Here is a 26106-nt window from a genome sequence, read left to right as displayed (position 1 = left end):
TGAAGCCCAGCAGTCTATGCATTTTTTTTTTTAACCGCATAAAAAAGGAAGGGGCTTGGATTGCCACGTCCGCAGGCACGTACGTGACGTGGATGGGCTGAATGGCTACTGATTGGTTCTCGCACTCTTCCCAGGCTTTTTGTTCTGGGAAAAGAGTGAGAACCAAATAGTAGCAGCCGGTGAGCACTGAATTAACTTGTCTGCATTTTGCATTATGGAAATCTGTCATCTTGTCCTGAGGCTAAGGGCTGGCTAACTAACCTAATTCAATATTTCCCAACTTCGTTCGATCGGACGGACAGTGAGTGACTGACTATTAAGCTGAGCTGGTGAGTCTGAACAAAGAAGGTTCTGGTTTTATTCTACTAGTAATTATTAAAATCTCAGAAAGCATGCTCATTTCCATGATTAAACAGAGCACCCCCCCCCCAATAATATATGCAAATAATGGAAGTAATATTAGGTCAAGTAGAGAAAACATAATTAAACTCAAATTGTGTCTCTTTTTGGAAGATATTGTTAACTTAAGAGTTGGCAGTTGTACAAATAGCTTGATTTGTATTTGCTAATGACTGTGCATATTGAATTATGCTCCAAATAAAAAGCCACATTTCTATTCAGAGTTAATCAACTTCAATATTAGAGAGAGAAATAAAAGACTGCTTTAGACTATAAATTGCAGTAGCAGTGTGAGACAAAAGGAGGCAAAACTTTCCTAAATTCAAAATTATACTTTGCTGAGTCTTGGCGAAGTATTCCTTTACTGGCTGTAGCTAAGAATGTAGGTACTTATATGTGCCAAAACAAAACCTTTAAATTCTGTAAGAATAAACTGTAGCAGCCATATCTGCTTGAACATAATCCTGAAGGTTGCAACTGACGAACCAGTGGGACTCAGATTATTTAAATAGTACTTTGACACACTGCTCGTCTTTCAGATTTGCAGCCAGATTCTGCATCAATGAAATGAAAGGCTGTAGAATGTGTAAGGAACTTAAGAATGAAACAGTTTAAGAGTCATTTTCCAATATAGTCAGCAGTGCAATTTATTTTTTAAGAATTTTGCATTTTTTATTTTGGAGGATATTAAAAGTGATATCAGGGTAGAGAATGGCTGAACTGAAATTAAAGTGATATTTTTCTTTTCTTGGTGGTTGGTATTTAAAACTAATGTAATAAATGCATACTATGCCAATGGCATTTGATGTTACAGTTTTATAATGTGCAATGCAAGAGAGCATTATGTCTGTGTCTGGTATAGCACAGCACTGCATTTTGTTAAACTTGGCCTGAATACACCAGAATACATCACATTAACATACCCACTGCTGGAGAATCACTGCTCATAGACACTTTTCAAACTACCTGACCTTCATTTTGACTATTTTCAAACTGATGAGTTCCTGGTGTGAATCCTCAAAATATATACCGTTTGCAAGGTCCTTGCGACTCCCATCACCCTTTGGAGGAAGACCTTCTTTCCAACTTAAACTCTCCAGTGTCACGCATGTAATAATGCCTCTACAGAGCAAGCAGGCACTGTGGGCAGATGGCTACCCCCCAATAAAATATGAAAAAAAGTGTTGTCAAAAAATCACACAATCCTTAGGAGTAGTTATATTATGTGCGACAGATGAACAATAACAGCCCAACTTCGATCAGAAAAGCAGCACTACACAAATGTATGTATCATGGTCTCATTTTTAAAAGTATACCACTACATTATAACCACAAAGATGAATCCCTTGTCATATAGAAATTACTTCTTCCCAGAAATAACACGGAGGGTTACCAGGAATGTCTAAGCGTTTTACAGGAAGATACTAGTGTGTGTGTGTGTGTGTGTGTGTGTGTGTGTGTGTGTGTGTGTGTGTGTGTGTGTGTGTGTGTGTGTAGATTCGCAAAATATCCAGATCTTCATTAAAGACTGAAGTTAGAAAATAATGACAGACATTCGAGTTTCAGATTTCATACTCTTCAGAAAATGCATACTAATGCAAGACCTACTATTCTATTATCTTTCTAAGTTTATAACAGCAATATTTAAAATTGTCCTTATTTTTGGGCCTTTGTCCCACTTCTATTTATGGTTTTGTCCATATTTCTTGCTCTGAGATTGAGAGGTATGACAAATGTGTCAGGGCCATCACAGTCAGCTAGAGACATTTCAAATTGTGACATTTGTTGCACCCCACTCCCCCATGTAGCGACTCTGGATGTGTCCAAGCAAGGCAAGGAGCAGTTATGCAGTGTATGTGTGCAGAGTATCCCCCCCATCCAAGGAAGGCACAAGTACTACAGTGGTTTTTCATCTGTCCTTGATTTTGCAGAATGTTCTGGTTTTCTATACTGTTGATTTATGCTTCTGATTCAGAAAATGCATGTTGTTGCAGTACCTGTTGGTCTGTATTTAACAAGCAATGCTTTAATGACCATCAGGTAAGCTCGTCTGAGATTGTAAGATGCAAGTAAGCTTTAATAAGCATACTGTTAAAGAATTACCAACAATGAAAGCCTTTTTGTTGTTGCCATGCAGAGAATACTTACATAACTAGATAACGTATAAGCCTTGGGTATTGAAATACATATGACAGTATTTGTAATAAAGGACAGGATTACAGTATTTTCAGAGCCTCATTACATTTGTTGGAGAGTTGTAGTCATCTTTGCAGGCTTTACACGTAAACTAAACAAAATGCCAATCTATCATGTGTGGTCCATAACCTGTGCAGTAATCCTTTAAGTAACTTATCTTGAGCTTGTTTCTTGTTGCTGTTCATTTTTTACTTTCATCGTGTTTTCCCCATGAAACAATTAGACAGTTGTTGTCAGGCAGCAGGTCTTTTTTGGATAAGAAACATTTTTACAAGTGGGGGTATCACAGAGATTGCTACTTTCAGCTTATTACTTGGTACTTTTATAAAGCTAAATATAAATTATAATTAGAACTGCAGTGCAAGAAGTGGTTTGAGGTAAGTGCTGCTTGTTTTTTTATACTTGACTGGCATTTTGGTAATGTATTTAAAAAGTAATTTATTTTTTCATGCCTCACAACCTTTTTGCTTCCATCTAGATATTAAGTAAGCTGTCATGTAGCCGATGCATTGAAATATTTTTTTTTTCTTTTACACTTCATTTTGCCTTGATTGGACTCTCATAATGATGGTTTGGCACCCAGGGCAGCGCATTTAATTAAAGTCCCAGTTTTTGCGGTTTTTAGCATAGCTCCACCACTTTCTAGTTGACTACACCCTTCTCATTGGCCCCACCCACTCAGCTGTCTCCTGCAGCCCCCCTTTGATTTGAAGTCACCAGCCACCACTGGGTATAATTCATACAATATGGTAGTCATACAGGTGCAAGCAGTACAAGGTCACAACAGTCTTTTGCATGATACACTTCTCACATGCTTTTTTAATTCCGTTTTTTTTTTTTTTTTTTTTTTTTACTGATCTATGGATCGTGCTTACTTTTCACAGGCAAGAAAAGTAAAATACTATGCACTGACAGGTAGAGAATCCCCATATATATATTGACACAACTGGATTGATCTGGATACACACGTACCACACATGCACTGCTTGGTGCAGAACATTGAGACATTCCTTACGCACTGCTTGGTGCAGAACATGGAGACATTCCTTATTGGGACAGGCTCTGAGCAACAACACAGGTACTTGGTGTTCTGTAGTTCTTCTTGCTGACAGTTGCATTGTCCAGCCAGGTTTGTCACCTTCATGGCAGGAGACTCTCTTAGTCACCTTTGATGCCAAGATTCTTCATGTTCTTTGACCCCATCCACTGGAGCTATAAAGAAATGTACTAAGAGAGAAGGAATTAACCTTGTGTCACTTGGCTGCCTGCGTCTCAAAGAACATGAAGAACCCTGGTCATAAACACCCTCTCCAAGGCAAAAAACACACCGCCTATGGGACTTGGTAACATTTCAGGCCGCATCCTACATGGGCTCCAACAAAATTTTGCAATACCATTGGGCACTCTCTTCAATCAGCAGTCTAAACACTGGCTTTATCCCAGCTGAATGTAAAATAGCCACAGTTATTCCCTTGCACAAAGGTGGTACTTCTACTGACCATGGAAACTATAGACCTATTAGCCTGACTAGCCCTATCTGCAAAGCCATGGAGTGAATCATCATGTACCTTATCAACAAAGATTTAGGTAATCTCCAAACACTTGGCCCTACTCAATTTGGATTTGTCAAAGGGAGATCATGTCTGTTAAACCTGGTGGACTTCTTCGAGACAGTCACCAAGGCCCTGGAGGAGGGGAGATCTGTACATACAGCCTACCTAGAATTAGCCAAGGTGTTTGACACTATCCCCCACTCAGCCATCACTGACAAACTCACACAACTAGGTATTAACCCTTATATCATTAGATGGGTTGCTAACTGGCTCACTGAGAGAACCCATATAGTAAAAATAGAGGAATCCACCTTGAACAGCAGACCTGTAATCAGTGGTATTCCACCAGGATTTTTCCTGGGACCTCTACTGTTCTGAATCTATTTCTCAATAGTACAAGAAAAACTAAAGGTCTGTGGCTGACTAAGTTTGCCGATGACTGCAAACTGGGTGCAGTCATAGAATCTTCAAATGATGTCAACATCTTACAAGAGGGTCTTACACAAACAAATGACTGGTGCCAAAATCATGGCCTTAACTCAACGCAAAAAAAGTATCCTTTTTGGCAAGGGTGATTTTCCTGTCAAGTACCACATCAACAGCAACATCTTAAGTGCCCATTCAGTGGTGAGAGACCTGGGCACACAGGTTGACAGCAACCTTACCTTTGACCACCATCTCTCCACAGTGGTAAGAAGGGCATTCTATATTGCTCATCTCATAAGGGCATTGCCTCCAGGAAAAAAAAAAAAAAAAAAAAAAAAAAAAAAAGTTATAACCTCCCTGTACTCTTCCCTCATCAGGCCAATAATTGAGTACAATGTCCCTTTTGGTATGTAACTTTCCAAGCAACTGCAGCACTTGGAGAGACCACAAAACGTTCCTCACAAGGAAAATTCAAGGTCTTCAGCATCTGTCCTATGTGGATTATCTGAAATTGCTGTCACTTTATTCTGTTTCATACAGACTACTCAGAGATGATCTCTGCCTTGCATACAAGGCAATCTCGGACTCTGCTTTACTAGAAATGCTGCATATCTGTAAGCCAAAATGGTACACTGGTTACTCGCTCTAAAGACCTTAACCTGGTATATGACATTAACAGAACCTGCTGGAGGGACAGATTTGTCTTCCAGAGGTTACCACACCTTTGGAAAAGACTCCCACTTCATGTCAGAGCACCTCATTGGCCCTCTTCAAACGCAATCTGGATGACTGGATGGGTAACCATAACTTCACCACAGGGGTTCCACCTGCGTCTCTGTTGGACAGGGGCAATAGGTGCTGATCATGGAAATAAGGGTAGAACTTGGTTAGGCTTGGAAGAGCCCTAGGGACATTAGCCTAGTAACTAACTTTCCTGAACACATCAATCCCATCCACGTTCAAGCAAAGGATATGCAGCAGTTCCCACAAAAATATATGTGCCCATTACTTATGAGTACATGTTGATGTCAATCCCATAATTCAGCAGTATTGTTGGCAAATGGCAGGCATCTCTGCTACAAGCCATCATCAGGGTATAAGCCAGTGGACTGAGTGAGTCACTTCTGCACTTTCCACCCAGTTCATAAAGCAGAACTGCTGGTTTAAGATCACCTAAATGTGAACACTCCCATCAGTAACTCACACTGTGAACTTCTGTAGGTCATGCAAGTTTGTCTCTAGTGGTGAGCAGTTACAGAAAATTGATGTCTTGTCAACATTACTTATGAATCTTTTGGTTCTTTTCTGAAGTGACATGCAGCAAGTGAAAGTATTACCTTTCCTGACCAGCATGATGTTTAATCCTCAATCTTACCCTGCACTTCTTATCCTGTGTGAGAGGTATAGCTGCAAGGTTTCTACCAATGCTCTAACGGTACTGGCTTGAACAACCTGTAATGAATTCTTAAGATTGCTGGTCCCTTCCTCCTAAAATGTTTTGGAGAACCTTATCCACCCTAAGATTGGTGTTAACACCTCCATTCTCAACCTGGGTGACATTCATGATACGGTACCCTGGTACACACTGCATAGTCTCACTCGCCTTGCCTGTATGCATGTTGCCTAGTTTCCCTGTGCAACTCTAACAGCAGTTTTCATTACATCTCCTCACTAAGTGATATACAATACTAATGTTCACTTTTGTTTGAGTAGCTGTGTAAGGATACCAATAAACATGGCAGCGATACCTTGGCCTACCTAGTCTCTTATTTGGCATTAGCTCTGCCAGAGGTGTCTCAGGTTTTTAAATTTCAAACAGAACCAGATCTCCTTGCTTCCCAGAACAGACAAATGTGCTCCCTAAATAACCAGTAAAATAAAGGAGTACACTGACAACTCCTAAAGCCTTTTGAAGCCTTCCTGAATGTTTTCCAGGTTTCTTACAATACATTTTAATATACGTTTCAGACAGCTTGTTCAAAGGCTACGAGCACACAAGTGGTGATATTCTCCTGAAGTGATTTGATTAGACATTCTAAATGGCTATAGAAGATACTTTCAGACTTTGATCAGATTTAAGCTGTTGTCTACCCTTATAACCAAATCTTTAATGACGGTGTCATTTTTATGATTTGAACATTTATTGCATCATAATTTACATTGTTTTTGCTAAAATTTCTGCAGTTGCTGAAATGAAAAGTGAAATTACCAGTTCACAAAGTGCATATATTTTCTTGGAGAACTTTGGCATCTCACTGTATAATTATGTTACTCAGAAATCCTCAGCTAATTTATCTGCAGCCCATTTCCCCACTTTTATCCCGCTCCAAGGCAGACAGGTAACCCCCCCCCCCCCATCTCAACTACAGACATGGACAGCAATTAAAGACAGACAAAATACAATTTATGTGGCACAGAATGCAACAGGACTATACCACACAGTTCTTTACTAGAATCAGGAAGGAACATCAGAAATACGGAGATAAGGCAGAAATCCTAAGTGCTTCACCTCCATTTTTACAAATACAAAGGAATGGAAAGTCAGGTTTTTCATCTGAGAATACAGTACAGACTGAGCAAATATACAAAAAGGAGAATACGAATGGGGAAGAAACAAAGTCCTCAAGAGACCTCTGGGAGATAAGGAGAATTACTTTCCTTAAAAGATCAGCCGAGGAATAGACAGTGGTGATTGAACTTCCACTAGCTAAACTGCAAAGTCTCTCTTTATAGACTGGAGTAGGCTGCAGAACTAACAGAATAAAGCAGCAGTTCTGTGGAACAAAGACAGGTCAGGAAGTAATTTAAAAAGCCCATTTGTTTCACTTCTATCTAAGGGATAGCTACAGAAAAAATGCTGGTGGAGTAACTCTCGATCTTAACTGCCTTACATGAGCGGCAGCATAACATTATACAATAAATATCCTGTTAATACAACTCTATCCAGATCCAGGTTTAAAACAAGGTCACCAAAGCGGACCAGCTGGACTTAAAATTTCAGCCATAGCCCAGCTCTGTGGCATAACAGGGATAAAGTCCTGACTATAAACAAGATGACCAATGTTTGGGGATTAGCAGCACTGGTGATGGAGGAGGACAGTGCATGGCTGATGCCAGCTCATCATTCCTGGCAGGATGGAAGTTGTCTGGATCGCAAGTGGGTCGAGATCCTATAAGAGTGAGAGGTATATGACCACAGTAGTATAGGCCACGGTGACTTCCCTGCTACACTCAGTAGTGTGCGGTGTCAGTAAGGGTGGATATGTCACAGATTCCTAGCAACTGGGTCGACATCCTAGAAGAGTGAGAGGTATATGACCACAGTAGTATAGGCCGTGGTGACTTCCCTGCTACACTCAGTAGTGTGCGGTGTCAGTAAGGGTGGATATGTCACAGATTCCTAGCAACTGGGTCGACATCCTATAAGAGTGAGAGGTATATGACCACAGTAGTATAGGCCGTGGTGACTTCCCTGCTACACTCACTAGTGTGCGGTGTCCGTAAGGGTGGATATGTCACAGATTCCTACAGACAGGAAGGGAAGCTAGATGCTAGAGCTCACCCTAACTACCCAATTGTCAGCTCCTGAGGGAAGAATATGATAATACAACTCACACTAGAGCAGTGGGAAGGATGGACTATGGGGTTCTCACCTTGGGCAAGGAATGAATTGCACTGACTTGTTCCTAGCAGAGGGAGGCATAAGTTGACCAAGTGGTAGAGAAAAATACACAAAGAGATGGTGGGAAGGAAGAACCTGGCTACACAAACATGTATCATATGAAAACGGTGAGGAAAATTAAGGAAAATGTTTCCAAACCAGTGACAGATGAACAGCAGTTATGAGAGGAATCTGTCCCAACATAGAATACATTTCATTTTATAGCTCTAAAACTAATTACAAAAATTCATTTAGAACAGATTTGAAGATATGGAAAAAAAAAGTGTGCGTTAAAAAGCAATTCCTATTCATAAAGGTTTGGAGATGTCACTGTTTTCAGAAGAACAAAGGTCAAATGAGTGGTGATTTTTTTTTCTCGTCTCCAGGGCACTAATGAGCTACCATCTTGTTTAGTCTATGTATTAATCGTATGAAATGTGGAGAGAATACTGGGTCAGGTCATCTCATGCTCAAGATTAAAATTAATAGTAAAGGAAAGGACAAAAACATTACCCAGCTTTGGAAAACACTTTCCAAAAAATGGTAATGAAGTCATTTACTAGAACTTTAACAGAGCTACACAAATATGTGGTTCTAAAAATATTCAGAGAATAATGGTAAAGTTGGAGAGGCCATGTTTGACACGGAAACCTAGCAAAGATCATCCTTAAGAAAAATCATTCAGCACAATATAAAAAGGCAATAGCAAATGTCAATAGAGTGCTGATTTGTGCAACTAGGAAATTAAAGAACTCGAGGTCATTCATTATTGGTTATACAGCTGAACCATATCCAGATCTGGCAGATGTACACAAAAAAAAACACAAGCTAAGGTGTAGACCCATACCACAGAGAGATACCAGAAGGCTGAAGGGCATTAAAGCACTTCAATATAAGAAAATGCAGAGTTGAAATAGACCCACAAAAAAAAAGGAGAGAAAAATGGGTGGAGAATGCACTACACATTTACGAGGAAAAATACTGGAAGTAAACAGGTGGCTGCTGGAAGGGGATACCAAGGAAACCATTATTTCAGAAAAACAGTATTGGGACACTGGAATGCACTGCTAAAACAAATGAAGTAGAGGTTAACAAAAGGGATCAAGATGCCTGGGACAAAGGGGGGGGGGTGGTGGCTGCATATAAACTGATTAATAAACTTGAACAAAATCATTAGACTTTTGTGTTTTCTTCACATAATGTGCTTTGATGGATTTTTTTTTTCTTAATTTATACCCGACTCCATCCAGACAGTTCACAAGTCATCCCATTCCTTATCATCTTGCACCTTGGGATATTTAGAAATAGAGATTTGATCATTTAAAAAAATACAGTCAACTTCCTAATGTAAAAGCAAAATCAACTGAACTAGTAAAGTACCACAACACCTCAATGAGCTGAAATTCAAAGCCTTACTATGGTGCAGATCCATACAAGAAAAAATACCTTTGGATCATTATTCCACTATCAGGCTCTAACAGCACCTTTATTCTTGGGTATAACAACTCACATTATGCAGCCAATACACAGTGCTGTTATAAAAAAACACAGTAAGGGTACACGTTTGCAAAACATCACAAAGTCCCTGTCTATTATCATGTAAAGGTTTTATTAACCCTATACCATAATGTGTCACTTCCATAACATGCTTATCTCCTCAAAAGAGAACAAGGATTATTTGTTACTGGATAGTAGTCAGAGGACACTGGCTGAAATGTCAGGCAAAATGCTTAGTTGTGTCCAGGAATTGTACCCCAAGATTTTTTTCAATGTTTTTGCCCTACATAAATCACCCTTTTGGATGACAGATATGCAATGATTTAAACTTATACATGCATTACAGTTCTATGCACATACTGCAGACCTTTTGCCACCTTCAATCTCTATTTTAGTGTGTGTCACAATATAGGCTGGCCTCTGAAGAAGTGATTATATAAAAACTGCACAATACATGACCACTAGAATGTCGACTGTTCTGTACTATATCTTTGTGGAACTGAAGCTACACTATCTAGGTTCATAGGTATAAAGTACTATGCTAGCTGACCTTTTGGATAATTTTTAGCCTGGCTAATTTCCCCTCAAAGGTGAAATTCAAACCCTGAATCTTTCGTCTGTGAGATGACCACCTTAACCATTATGCCAACCCACACTTTAGAAAACAAACAATCTCAAGAAACAAAATGTCACTGACAGTACAGCCACACACTTACATATACTCCAAGTTCTTGACAACAACCTCCACTGATAAATATCTTTTCAATGATGTCATAATTCAGATAGGCAAACTTATTTAGGTTCTGCTTGTCAAACAGTTTAACTGAAGCATCTACAGACCTAATAGTTAGTGAAATGTTCTCCCCACGATTTTTTCTGCATCTACACGGTGTCCCTTATATCCACACAAACATCTTTGCGCCATACCCCCCCCCCAACCCATTCTTTTCTAGTCTTTTAACCCATTTAAAATTGTAACATGAAGACCTACCTATATGCCATTGATGTTACTGGAATTTACTTCATTCTTTCAGGACCCAGTGGTGGATGGCTTATCTTGGTTCCCCCTCTGTTCTCTAAAGCAGGTCATGCACTGCTTGAGACATGAACATCATCACCATCATCAGTGTTAGCTTAAAGCAGGTTTTCTTTCTTTCTGTTGATCACAGGTTTGCAAGCTGCAATACTTCCTGTACTGCCTTGTCTCAATGATTCTTCGTTATATGAGCATGCCGTGCGACTCACAATACAGTTACAGGCTTAATCCAGAAGTCTCTGAATCTGCCTTCTCCAGTGGCAGTTTCAGTTTACTTTGTTAACTGTAATCTAAACATGACCAACACAGACAAAAGAAGTGCCTCAATCATAACATTGCATCATTTAAAAAACAAACAAAGAAATCCACACATCATTTTTTCTTTCTGCTTGTCTCAAAGTGTTTAGATGTAAAAGAAATATGAATACAGAATGATACAGGCACTTAATACTATATTACCAGCAAAAAATAATTCAGCTCATTATAAACACAGACAACAGCAGATAACATCACTTCGTTTTCTTGAAGCACAAAAAGTTCCTGTCTCTCTTATCCCCAGCTGCTTCATGAATTTCTCCTACCTTCCACTACAGAAACTGCCACAGGAGTCCATTTCTAAAACATACCTCAACAAGTGTGTTGTTTTCTGCAGCTCAGTTAAAAAGCAAATTTACTTGTCCGGTGCTGTGTAAATGTGCATACAATAAATGCAGGGGGTGGGTGGGGGAGCTGGGTAGGAAGTATGAATGTGAATATCTGAAAGAGACATCACACTTGTAATGGGAACACAAAAATAGTAGTACTTGGATCAGACAACAAAATTAAAGTACCAGAAACTGGAACAGACTACTGTTTACATATTGTTAAATGTATAGGGATTATTTTACTGGCCAGCAACTAAACGTTCCTCTTATGTCTAGCTCATTATATATATATATATATATATATATATATGGGTCTACTTCGGGAGACCGAACCGACGATTCGCCGACACGCGGGAAGAGGAGACTAAACGACCGACAGGTAGGTTCACCGACAGGGAGATTCGCCGACAGCGGAAAGACCGACAAGGGAAATGTGCGATCGTTACATGATGAGTGTGCGACAGTGACGGAGTTAGGAGCGGTCAGGTAAGTGTGCGAAATTGTGGGATGTCGGGTTAGGCTGTGGGACAGGTGAGTGTGTGTTTGTGTCGGAGGTAGGGTTCGGGTTAGGTAAGTGTGTGATAGTGAGGGACTGTAGTTTTGGGACGGGTTAAGTGAGTTAGGGTTAGGGTGCAGGTAGGTGAAGTGTGCGATGGTGTCGGTGCTTGGGTTAGGGGTGGGTAAGTGAGTTAGGGTTAGGGTGCAGGTAGGTGAAGTGTGCAATGGTGTCGGTGCTTGGGTTAGGGGTGGGTAAGTGAGTTAGGGTTAGGGTGCAGGTCGGTGAAGTGTGCGATAGTGTCGGACGTTAGGGTTAGGGTTTAGGTTTAGGTTAGTGGATGTGTTGTTGTGTGCTTGTGTATTTGGCGTATTTTGTGTCGGTGTTTTGTTGTTCGGTATGTTGCGGTGTCGGTGTGGTGTGTTGTCGGTTGTTTGGGTCGGGATGTGTGTGTCGGTGATTCGTATGCTCGTGTATGAAAGTAGACCCATATATACACACACATACATATATATATATATATATATATATATATATATATATATATATATATATATACACATACATACATATACACACACACACACACACACACACACACACACACATATATATATATATATATATATATATATATATATATATATATATATATACATACATACATACATACATACATACACACACACACACACACACACACACACACACACACACACACTCATATTATTGATAACTAACTCGAAGGAAGCCCATTTTCAAAGTGTAATGCTACTACCCTTTAAGTGTTTACAGTATGGGCAATATCAGACCATCCACTGGTTCGGATGCCCTTCAGCTGCAACATCAAGCCTGTCACTCCTTAAATTTCCTGCCTGGAACCATCCATATTAAGTCCAGTAATGCTGCAAAACCAGCATGGTTATTGCAAATAAGTTCAGCACATCAAAAACTTTGTTTCCAAGAATGGATGGAGACAAGTAAAAATCACTGAATACTGCTCCCAAGGAAAGGAAAGGTGTAATTATCTAAATGCATATATAGCAGGAGTGAAACTCCTCCATCAGTTGAGCTGTGAAGACATCACACCCATTTGCAAAACAGAAAGTCTAATGGTTAAGGGAATGCAGAATTTACATATCTCACACCCCAAATGTGCGTACCCCCATAAAACATAAAAATTGTCTGGGTGGGACTCATCATTGGAATCATTTCATACTTTACAGATTGTTGTACTGGGGGGGGTCAACAGTGGGATTGGAATCATTTCATACTTTACAGATTGTTGTACTGGGGGGGGGTCAACAGTGGGATTAATTAGTAATGTCTGCCTATGGATATAAACAATATGCACATGCAACTTAACAATATGACTACAGTGAAGCACCAAAAATGTATTGAGTTGCAATACATGTATCATGAAAGCCAACAGAAAGAGCATCTCAGATTTTTTCTTTGACTATTTTATCTATATAATCCAATAATTTCTGAAATGAATGGAAGCAAGGAAATTTCCACACATTTAAAAATTTTACTGGGATAGAGCACTGATCACACTGTTTCAGTCTCAGACTTCTTAATGATAAATGGGATTGTACAAGTGAAGCAAGACTGATGATTTACAATCAGAATAGGGGGTAGGCTATTTAATCTTGGAAACTATTGGAAGTGTGCACACAATACTTCTTAATTCTTTGAAAATTGTGTGTACACTTACTTTCAATTTTTGGATACGCTTTTCAAGTACAGGAGTAAATCAATGATTATAGGCTATTGAGAAAGGCAACTAGGAACCTCGTAAAAAACATCTGTAATATTCCACAGGAACAATTCACAAGACCAAGATGGATCAATAAAAAGAAGTGGTGATAAGCTGGTCAAATAGTTAACATTAAGGTACAATTACAGTAAAATATGAAACCCCTGCAAATAAGAAAAAAATAAACACAGAAAAAATACCACTGTGCAGGATATGCTTCTTTCAGCTTCTCCCAGTTAGGGGTTGCCACAGCGGAACTCTGGCCTGCTAATGATGGGCAGAAGATTTTTACGGTGCCGAGGTGCCAGCTCGACGCCCAAACTTCAATGAAGGCAGGCCCATTCTACGCATGTCTTTCGAACGCCATTCGATTGCAGGGAGGACATGCAGACTCCGCATAGAAAGCGCTCCAGCCGAGAGAACGGGAGAGCCTCTTGCTGCGAGGCAACAATGCTACCGCTGCACCATTGTGCAGCATAGAAACAGGTAATCGGACTTTGCATTAAGTGGACATGTCAATCTTATTTTTATTTATTTGACAGGGTAGAGCTCAGATCTCAATGGACCAATTTGAGGCTCAGCTCATGGGTTTTACAATGACAACACTTAAAAAAATTCGAAGAGAGAGAGAGAGAGAGAGAGACAGACAAGTAAATGGACCATATTACAATAACAAATTGAAGCAAGAAGCAAATCCGAGTAAATTTCTTTATTTACGTTTTACCTTGTTAAATAGTAACCAGAGCCAAACATCAGCCATATAAAGAACTGTTGCTACTTATAAGATTGTATTACTCTACTGTCAGCATGTAGAAAAAATAAATGGAATAAAAGTGGAGTATAGAAAATATTGTTTTTGAGAAGTGATTTTAAGTGCTCAGCAAGGGGTTACATTTTCAAAGCTGGAGGAAATAATCCCCAGAATTTTAGACCTAAAACTGAGAAGCAATGATGGCTGCACAGCAAATTTGTTTAAGATTTTGAGATGAGAGGGGTAGAATGGTTGAATGATCTTCAATTCTAAATAGGAAATCTCACAATACATCTGGAAACAAGAGGTAGGAAGGTTTCCAGATTTAAAATCTTACTTATAGTTACTTCTATTTATTCTGTTGTCAGGTACAGTAGAAGATGCCATTTAAATGATTTACTGGCACATAAAAAAAGTGTGTAGTTTAGAAACAAAGGTAAATCTGTTCTCTAGTATGCACATTTCTCTATGGACATGATAGTCAGTATGACTGACTGTCAGGGATTATGGACTATAAATCTAGACAAGAGAACCATCCAAATTTGGCTTGAATCTCATCACTAGAATCACTTAATATACAAAGTGCAATTGTCCTTAAGGGTCTACACTAAATGAGCACTGTTGCCTTTGGCCAAACCCCACCACACCCAAAGGAGCCTTGTACTGTATATCAGCAGAACTATAGCTTTTTTGGCTCTCCAGGATTTCACTGAGCTCAGTGCCTTTCAAAAGCAGCCATACAAACTGAAATCTGACCAGAATTGTATTGAGCTAAACACTCTGATGCAATATTTTCTAGAAAAAGAGGTAAACTATAAATCTTCAGCAGCAATACTCCCCTTTATAGTTTATAATACTTTTGACTAAAGTGGGAGCAGTAACCAAAAAAACACCTTACTATTTATCTTAAAAATAAGCCAAACGTTAAGCATTTAAATGGAAACAGTGCTGAGGTGCAACTATTCAATGAGCAGGAACCACACACAAAAACAGCAGTAAAATACAAAAACCCCTATAAAGCAATAAATAATTCACCAGCTCATCCCTAAACATTCAAAACTTAACAGTAACATTTCTTATTTTGGATAAATTGGTTATGACATTTCATTCTGAAATATATATAAACAGTATAGAAAATGCACAATAGATAATGTTCAGAAAAAAATGTAACATCTAAACTAGAAATTCTATGCATCTGGCCAAAAGATATACTGCGCCTTTACAGTCTCTAGCTTTTAAGACCAAAAAGGAATTTTCAGAGTCCTTCCATGTATTATAATGTAACTTGAGTTACATCTCCGAATGTATCCTCCAAAAGGTAGATCCAATTACCAAACAGCAATAACTCCCTTAGCTACCTGACTGACTTGAATTAACAGTCTACTTGTATGACCCAAGAAGGATTTCTTGTGTCTGTTGCTTTCCAGATACTGGTATATGCCTTCTTGTTTCCAAAGTCCAACATGTCAGACGAACACAAGAATCAACAAACCAGAGTCCAAAAGGGGAATAAACATTGACCTAGTTCAACATCTCTGAAAAAAAAATAGACTTTGCAAAAGCAAGGTTTACTCTAATTTTTAAGCTCAGAGTGGCAAATGTAATACATTTTCATTTACAAATTACAATTCACTGAATAGCAAAGCACAACAGAACATATATTTTAAACAGTTTTTTTTAGTCATTACAACTTGGTTTAGTTCATTTCTCATACATTTTTCCTTTAAAAGTATAAAATTTTCCCAGCTGATATCATTTGCTGGGTCTACTTCAAAATATCAAAGACCTACATCAGTGAATCCCAAATCATCAAGACCAAAATAATGAAACTTCACTTGAATGAAACTTGCAACTAGCAAAAACATTCATCAGGAAACTAAACACTTGGCCACCAGGACAACATGCACATAAGGCATTTAAAACTCACCAAAGTGGGGGGCTGTGCCCCACAACCCCCTAACTAAATATGCCAACTCCGAGATCACACTATAGTGGGGAAAAAGGGCAAATACCTTCATGGTGGCCACTTAGTTCCTTTCCCAGGCTTCATTTTCAGTGATGTGACCATTTGCATAAGTGAGGTTGCGATATTGTCGTCTAGATGGGATTCGCTGATGTGGGTCTTCAATATTTTGAAGTAGGATCCCAGTTGCCTCACAAATATTCCTGTTTCCAAAACTCAAGAAACCCTTAAGAAATGAAACTTTGGTTTGGTAGGTACATATAATATCACACTCACCCAATTATGTTGTTTTTAGGTACATATAATATCACACTCACCCAATTTTGTTGTTTTTAAAGTCCCTTTGAGTTTCTGGTGACAGTGTAGAACATTTCTGCAACCTTTACCTGGCAACCTCTTTACCTTAGTAAATATAACCCCTGGTCTTCTGAACTTTTGCTGGATCCATATGATTAAACTGTGCTCTGCTAACTGGGTCCCCCCCAGCTTTATCTCCTTCCTTAACAGGAATTTGGCACTGCTCACAAGCTTTGCAATATTTATTTGTATGTTTAGATAATACAAATTTTGTATAAGCTCCTTAGTTTAAGCTTTATCATCATATACCCTGAAAAGGGGGACATTGTGAGATATGGCTAGGTATGCCTGATGACTGGAGAGCAGCTGCTGCACCAACTTTCTCCCTAACCCCTCTTTAGGACTCCACTTGTTATACAGCAATCTCTTTCCAATACACAGACTCTCTCTGCACTTGAGGATTATTAGCTCCTTTGCTAGCCATCTCAAGTTTGTAAACGGGGTTATGAAAGCTGTGCTTGCCTTAACTCTTGGTTTTGTTCTTCTTTTAATGAGAAAAAACAAAAACATCTTAGCAGCAAGTCTAAAGCTAATGCTCAGTTGTCAATCATTTACAACCTTGAACTAACACATTATAGAGCAAGTTCAACACATTGTGTCAGTTGGAGCTCAGGTCATCATTTTCCCACAACTTGGCTTTGCTCTCAAAGTGGCCACACTGCCAGACTCTCTTGGCAGTGTGGGCAATGGCTGAAGCTCACCCCTGCTGTCATTACTAGGGGTTGCTTCCATGCAGGTTTGTAAGTAGCCCCACAGACACTGAATACTGTGTTATCAAAGTCTTTACCTATTAGAAGGCCTCCTGCGATAATATCACATACTGCCTTTTGCTTGTCCCCTTGCATATCCAGATGAACCCAAGGCAAGTAGTATCTGAAAAAGTGCCCCATTCATGGCCCTAACTTCAGTGAGTACTTGCACAAACTGAAGTTCAGGCATGAGCAACAGCCTAGCTAATTACAAGAAGCTCAAGATCCCTGGCTTTGGAACAGAGGTTTTTGAGCACTTGGGACTAATACCTGTAGTGAATCCAGTAAGTGCTTTTTTATGAAGAACAACTCACTCATACATCTTTCTGCACTATATTTTTTCTACACCCTTCAGGAACAAAGTTTGTAACATTCAGATAAAACATTTTACCCTTTGAATAGTCTAAAAAAGCATTAATTCTGTGGATTGTTTTAACCCTTCATTGAATTGTCACTTGTGACACAGGCAAACTTACATTTATATAAAAGAGTAATCAAACCATATTAAGTTCAAATTTATAAAAATCACATATATTGTTATTTTATATCTTATTCAAAGGAGCATCATGTAAAAATATTTAATTCCTGCCTTCTCTTTCCTCCCAAAGATTTTTCTGCACGTATTGATCCCACAGTTTCCTTTTAATGTAATTTACTCCTACCCTTTTCTAAAGATTTTGCTCCCTGTTCTTTTAGGTCTGTTACAACATTCATTACTTCAAGTAGTTGGTTTAGATTTTGATTTCCATTTTCTAGTAATTGCTTTTTTTGGCAGCCACTAGAGTCTAACGTAACATGCTACTATGTCTACTTAATTCAGATCCTGTAGCTATACACTGTTAGCACTGTTCAAGAAAAATCTTGATGATTGGATGGGAGATAGGAAATTCACCCCGGGGATCACTTCTGTGGCTCTGCTCGACAGTGGCACAGGAAAACAATTTTCTTGGGTGGCGAAAGCCAGGGTACCTTTGGCTAGGCTTATATAGGCCCTAGGGCCAATAGCCTAGTACCTACCTATGAACAATCTTAACCTCTTACCACAAGAAATCTGGGCAATACCTAAATGATGAATGAAGGCTCAAAAATAAGGACAGAGTTTAAATATTGCTCTCATAAACTTAGAAAGTTGCTAGAACAGGTTTATGTTAGCATGCATTTTTTGAGAGACTTACAGTCTGAAACTCCAGTGCATGTCATTTAGTGACTTCAATTCTCAGTGATTTGTCAGAAAAACAGAAATTCTATGAGAAACAAACCAAAAATGAGGCAATAATCTAGACATTCTGTGGAAATCTGGACAGTTAAGAGGTATGCCTGTATCCCAGCTCAGAAAAATAATTTCCTTATTTACACTCATTTGATCCACTAGGCGGCCACAGTAGTGCAGCGGTTAGTGTTGCCACCTCACAGCAAGAGGTTCTCCGGTTCAATCCTCGGCTGGGGTGCCTTCTGTGCGGAGTCTGCATATCCTCCCTGTGGTCGCGTGGGTTTCCTCCGGGTGCTCCGGTTTCCTCCCACATTCCAAAGACATGCTGTAGGTGGATTGGGCATTCTAAATTGGTCCTAGGTGTGTGCGTGTGCCTTCTGTGGAAGGTGGGTGCCAGGCTGGCAACTCGACACCGTAAAACTCCACTACCAATCATGAGTGGACAGGTGATCCACTGCGGCGACCCCTAACCGGGAAAAGCCGAAAGACGAAGAAGACACTCATTTGCTCAGCCAGTACTCCTGACAGAGTCCTCAGTAGTGAATTTTTAAAGTCTGCCAACTCATTACACTCCCAAAACACGTTTCCAATTACCTCTTTCTTCCTCATCCCATCTCTCACATTATACTCTAAGTAGACTCAAAGAGTTTATGCAAACACTTCCAGGCAAAATTTTCTAGACTGTTGCATATTTGGGAACAATACACATGCCCTCCCATTATTTCTTTGTGAATTGCATATCTAAATCTCTCTTTTCAACATTTTCTACCAGTGCAGGACTTTCATTTAGGATTCCCCCATCCCTTTACCTACAATCCCTGATAGAGAAGGCAATCACTAGTCTGCAATCCAAATGTCCTCTTGGTCTCTTCCCATTCTATTACATTTCATTCTCTAAAAATTTGTTTCCAATACCTTGGTTCCTTTGCCAGCTTCCTCCAGTAAACTGCAGTCTATTCCCTGTATCACTTATTGCCGAGACCCCTATCAGGTTCGGAGGAATTACTGTCCACCTTCTCCTCTGGTTGATAAAAATATGTCTGAGCTGTGTACATGACTAAAAGGACTGAAAACAACTGTACTGCTTGTATCTATCCATATCTATAGACAAGAGCTAACAGTTTCTCAGCTTTAGAAAAAGGAAATGTGATCAGTTAGGTAGAGGTCCGAAAATGTACAAAGTGACAAATAGCTAAAACAAAAATAAATTAGACCACCACGGCAAAGTGCACAATATAAAAAACTATATTTATTAAATAAAAAAACAAAACAAGATATGCAAGTGCTTTCACAGTATAAACAGCTTCTTCAGATCTGCATACTAAATAGGGTCTCAGATATTACTTTCTCTAGTAATATAGGAGATGTTATTAGGAAGAATTTGACCATCCTCATGGCTGAAGGATGACGTGGCAAGTATAGTTGGGTCTCGCCCCAAATTTTGTTTCAGAAACTATTTTTCTTTGAAATGGCAGTTATGCTATAGGAACAAATATCTGAGACCCTATTTAGTAACTGATAAAAAGGGAACTTTTGCATACCATATCACAAGTCCTCTATGCGAGTTCTATTGACAGGAAGTTTTATTTTAACTTCTATGCAGATTGTAATACACAATGTTGTGTACTATACTACTTGTTCTGCCTGGGATTGTTATTGCATAGGAAAAATGAACAGTAGCCTTAGAGAAAGGATTTCAGAGCATGTCAATAATATTAGGAAATGTAAAATGACTAATGTACTTGCCAAACATGTTTCTGATCATGGGGTTAAATCATTCCTTTAGTTTTTTTTGGTTTTAGAAATGATACGTGAAAACCTTAGATTTGGGGATACTGTTAACACTACTGAGTGTGCTGAATTAAAATGGATTGTCACTTTTTATGAATGGATGGACATGTGATTGATATTGTTTTTATGATTGGTTTATTGTGCTTTTAAGTGCTTTATTGTTTTTTGCATGCAGGTGTGAAGAAGCAGTTTATACTGTGAAAGTGCTTACCTGTCTTGTTTTTATTTAATAAATATAGTTTTTTAAATTACATGCTTTGCCGTGGTGGTCTAATTTGTTTTTGTTTTAGCTACTAATTTTCTCAGTATTGTACTATTTTTTCTTTAATCTCAGCCCACATATCGTTAGTCGACATAAACAAATCCTTTTTAATCCATACTTCTAAATACTTCATTTTATCATGTTCCCACAAATATGGATATTGTTGTACCAATCCATGCGTAGGTACATAGTTTATACCTATAGAATTTCTCTTAATTATATATATTTAATATATAGTCTCAAAATATTCCACAATAGAGATGTTCTTTTGTGGTTCCATCAGGTATACAATAAAGATCTGCAAAGAACGATAACATTGGTATGGTGTTCAAGAAAAGTTATCATTGAATTTCTGACTCCCTTATTTTCTTTGCCAGTGGTTCTAAATATAAATCTAAACAATAGAGAAAGAGGACACCCCTCCCTGGTTCCTCTGTTCAGACATAACTCATCAGAGAGGAACCCTCCAACTTTGATTTTTCCCTCCAATCCCTCACATACTCTAATTAACCTTATTATATCAGGAAATACAAAAGCTTCTATTGCCCTACTCATAAAATCCCATCTTAAACTGTTGAATGGTTTCTCTGTACCAAGACCCACAAACAACAGCAGCATTTTCTTACAGTCTGCTTTGTTCTATTAATGTTGTCAGAGGTTTGCCTCCCCTCCACAAAACCACATTGGTCCATATCTAGAATGGCAAAGGTGATGCCAACATTTATATTAGCCATTATAGACAAACACTTAATCATGGTTTAAAATTGAAATGGGCCTCTATAAAGTCACCACAACTTTTTCCCTCAGGTGTTGGTGCCTCATCTTTTAAAATATTGATAAAAGGAAGCCCTCCCGATCTTTCCGCCTAACTTCCAAACTTCAGTTGGAATATCTTTTCCTGGAGACTTTTCTGTAGATTGGTTAGACATCACCATTTTTATCTCATCTCCTCCTGCCTTAACTGTTAATTGTTGAGCTTCATCTACCTTTTGGCATATTTAAGTCTTCCATAAATATTTACGTTTCTGCTTTTTCTTGATTTCCCTACTTATCTGCATTATACAATTTTTTCATAAAATTTCTGAAATATCTCCAATACCTCTACAGGATCTCTGGTTATTTTCTTTTTATAGGCTCCTAGGTTTGGCAATATCCCTTTCTACTTTCTGTTTCCCAAGTTGTTGTGTCAAAAGTTTTTGTACTGTGGAGTTATAAAAAAAAAAAAAAAAAAAAAAAAAAAAAGTTGCTTACAGCAATGTTTCTAAACTCGTACATTATTATCCAGGTGCTCCCTTATTTTCTCTTTAGCAGTTTGCAACTGTGACTCATCTTGTTCTGGGAGATTTCCATTATTCTGTAATATTTTAACCTCTGCCAGTCCCTTTAAATAATTCTTATTACTTCTTAACCAAGTCTCTCTTTCTTTTATTTCTACCTTATATTTAAACTCCTCTTGAATTTTACCGTATACACTACCTATAACTTCTGGAATCCTTTCCATCTTCCTTAACTCCTGGATAATTTTCATTACCCATTCCTTTAATTACTATCTTTAAAACAGGTAGGTGGGGAATTGCCTATGTCTCATCTTTACTTCAATACCCTGCCTTTATCTTAGTAGTTATTGGTGCATGATCTGAAATAGTTATTGGATATATATATATAGTTCTCACTTAAATGGACATGTTCCTGTAAAATACAACTTCTATCAACTCTAGCCTAGTTATTGTACTTTGGGAAATAAATTTTCTCAGAGCTCCCGCTACTGAATTCATGTCTTTCATAACAAATATTTTCATATTTTTCTTCAAAAATAAACAGTTATATCTTCTCTTCTAGCCCCCCAGATACATATTAATTTTAGCAAACTAAATTATAGTCCTACAAGTAATATTCATTGCTGAAAGCAGATTTTTTTCACAATTTTTTAAAGGTTCAAAATAACAGTTTTCAGTGGCACATAACTACATACCAGTATAATCCTAATCCCTTGCTACTACATATCTACCATTATCATCTTTTTTTTTCCTCCCATCACTACTGGAAGTACTCATTTCCTTTGTCCCAGATATTCTACAGAATATCCATTCTGCAATCCTTTCCTTATAAAATTCATAAGCTCAGTTCTCTCAAAATGTGTCTGTTGTAGCACTGTTAATTATATTAAGAAATGCAAATTGCAAATAAGTTCCCTTTCCATTTTGTCAACATCTGTGTGACCACTGACATTCCGTGATATGAAAAATGTTGCCATTATGGTAAGAAGTTGTTATTCTCACTTATTATACAAGGCAGCTTTTTAATAGTCTAATTCCAGCTTTTGCAATACATACATCCATTAATGTTTGGTAAGTTGATCTTTTATACATTTTTTTCTTATCAACACGGAACCTATAGAACATTTTACAAGACTTTTTAATAAAAACCCTCAAAAAACCCCCAGAACACCAATACCTATTAACTCGAAGCAAACACACATAACTATGTACATCTTCAAACAATGAAGTTTACCCATCCTAATAGGAGCATTTGTGCCAAATAAACAGCTGCTAACACAAGCCCTAGTTAACTTGAAATCTAGGTTGTCCGTGCTAAGATGCATGTTATTGCCCGTGCTTCTACTTACAACAATTGCTGGCTATTCTATTTTACTTTATTCCCCTGTCTCCAAATGTAAAAACTGCTTGCATACTTTCAGAAATCATTAACTTTTAGCCATGAAGAAACCCTCTTTTACAGACTTATCAGCTTGCCTTTATGGAGAAGTACAAGAAAAAATAAAGATAAAAATGCATTATTTTGTTGCAGCCTGATGGACAAGCTAAAACATTTATTGCTAAAGAGAAACTTATATATTATATTCAGTGTTCTATTTGTTTCTACTTGAAATTTATTATTAAATTAAGCCAAGGGACTTGCTAGCTTCTAGAGACACATCCGCGGGATGTTGGACAGCAACTGGATCAGGCCTAACTTTTTTTAGCCTTCTTCTTTGCAGACAGCTTGACAGGTGGATGGGAGAATTCTGGCATAGCACTATGAGCCAACAGCTTAAGTTGTGGTCAAGTTGTTGGCTCTCAAGATATGTGGATGAGAGGTGCCTACATAGGGTGTTGGGCAAATACCTGGCTAACAGAGCACTGCGTATGATTATGTGAATCATTAATGCAAAAAAGACACTGGCCGTGGTGGTCTTTATGAGGAATCTGCCTTCCCCACTAACGTTTTACCTCTCTGGATGACATGAATACAATACCATACAATAGTAAAAAAAAGAAGAGAAACCTCATTGGGGCACATATCTGAAAAATGGCTTGGATAACCAGCACAGCAGAAGGGTGTTCAGACTGATGGAAGATAATGGTGTTCAGACTAGCAACAAAGAAGTTCTGAGTTAGAGTACTATTACTATGGAGCAGGTCCTTAATGCTCTCTCTAAGACCAAGAACATTGCATCAATGGGCCCAGACAATATCCCAGGATGCCTTCCAAATAGCACACAACATGACCTATTAGGGCCTCTGGATTTACTACTTAACTGTAGCCTCCAAACAGGCTTTGTGCCTCATGAATGGAAAAAGGCAATAGTCATCCCTCTGCACAAAGGTGGGCCATCTACAGAACCTGGAAACTACAGACCCATAAGTCTCACTAGTCTTCTATGTAAAGCCATGGAAAGATCAATAGAGATATAGTAAACCTCCAGACACTGGACCCAACCCAGGTTAGTTTCATCAAGGGCAGATCATGCCTACTCAGCCTGGTGGACTTCAAAAAGGTCACCAAAGCAATGGATGAGGGCAAAGTCGTTCACACTGCCTACCTTAACCTGGCCAAGACATTTGACACAATACCCCACTCAGGCATTGTTGACAAACTCAAGATGTTGGGTACAAACCCATATGTCACCCTGTGGATAGCCAAGTGGCTCACAGATAGGACCCAGGAAGTTACAATCAGGGAGTTCACCTCTACAAAGAGGCCAGTCACAAGTGGAGTCCCTCAGGGATCAGTCCTTGGACTGATCCTTTTTGGAATTTACTTCTCGGAAGTCAAGGCCCATGTCAGTGGTCTCTAGTTGTCTAAATATGTAGATGATTGCAAATTAGGAGCGGTCACAATCTTACACTGACACAAAGGTTCTCCAGGAGGGGCTGACACAGAAAAACAATTGGTGTCAGAGCCATGGACTAAAACTAAAAGCCAAGAAATGCATAATCATATACTTTGGGAAGTCATCCATCCCTGGTAACTATGATATTGACAACACACCCCTTAGAGTTGACCCAGTAGTCAGGGACTTAGGGACACACATAGATAGTAATCTAGCCTTTGATCATCACGTGTCTACAGTGGTGAAAATATCATTCTATGTTGCACAACTTATAATCATAGGTATGGCATCCATGTCCAAGGAAGTCATTGTTCCACTGGATTCAGCATTTATCAGACCTATCATTGATTACAATGCCCCCCTTTGGTATGTACCTAACCAGGCATATCCAACAATTGGAACATCCACAGAGGTTCCTCACTAAAAGGAGTATAGGGTGCAAGTAATATGTCCTATGCAGACCATCTCAAGGCCCTATCCCTGTATTGTCTCCTGCAGGCTTTTGAGGGGAGATATATGCCTGGCATACAGGGCATAGTCAGACTGCACACCATTGGACCTCCTGCATAGTCACAAGACAAACAGCACCAGAATTACCTGTTCTAAAGACTTAAACCTTGCCTGTCATATAAATAGGACCTACTGGAGAGATGGTCTCTGAGACTATCTCATCTATGGAACAGGCTCCCCCATCCATGTTAAGCAGAGTTCCTCTCTAACCCAATTCAAGTGCAACTTGGACAATTGGATGGGAAATTCATCCCTGGTTTGGCACGCATGTCTCTAATGGACACAGATAATCTGTAAATGGTTTGTCTTCCAGGCCCATGCTTTCACTTACCAAGGGTATAAAAACTTGTCATAGATTTGGGACGCATGGCTAGGCTTAAAAAGGCCCTTGTGGTCGTTAGCCTAGAGATCTCCTATGAACCTATGAGTGTTTGGGTCTGTACATCATCTTTATGCCCTATGTCTTGCATGGGGAGCATACGTGTAATGCATGGCACCTATAAAAGAGGTAAGGCTATGGTATACTGGCCGGACGTAGAGTTATTTTTGACATGAGATCCCGTAGGTGAAGAATACTGCAAAAGTGATATGGAAGCTCATCTGAAGAAGTCTAGTCTTATATTCCCATGGTAATTTTTACCCCTTATATTTTGCACATGAATAACCAAGAATCACCCCCAAACTTATCAATGCAAGTCTTTCTGGTAGCATACAACACCCACGCCCCAAACA

General features: G+C 38.8%; 1 protein-coding gene across 2 annotated transcripts in view; it reads right to left on the bottom strand.

The window, feature by feature from the left end:
* The window catches only part of TRIM2 (tripartite motif containing 2), a 1116451-nt gene that overhangs the window by 998924 nt on the left and 91421 nt on the right, over positions 1-26106 (bottom strand). The window contains exon 1 of one of the 2 annotated variants that reach the window (XM_044062466.1): positions 10724-10936. The exons of the other annotated variant lie outside the window; for it this stretch is intronic. The gene's annotated coding sequence lies outside the window, so the exon portion shown is untranslated. Of the gene's footprint in view, positions 1-10723; positions 10937-26106 lie in introns of those variants that run through there. 2 annotated transcript variants of the gene reach the window in all.

This window comes from Protopterus annectens, chromosome 2.part1, assembly GCF_019279795.1.
Source record: "Protopterus annectens isolate FY-2018-M chromosome 2.part1, PAN1.0, whole genome shotgun sequence".
Lineage (NCBI taxonomy): Eukaryota > Metazoa > Chordata > Ceratodontiformes > Protopteridae > Protopterus > Protopterus annectens.
Note: the sequence above shows the minus strand (reverse complement) of the source record. Positions and strands in the feature narration are given on the sequence as shown.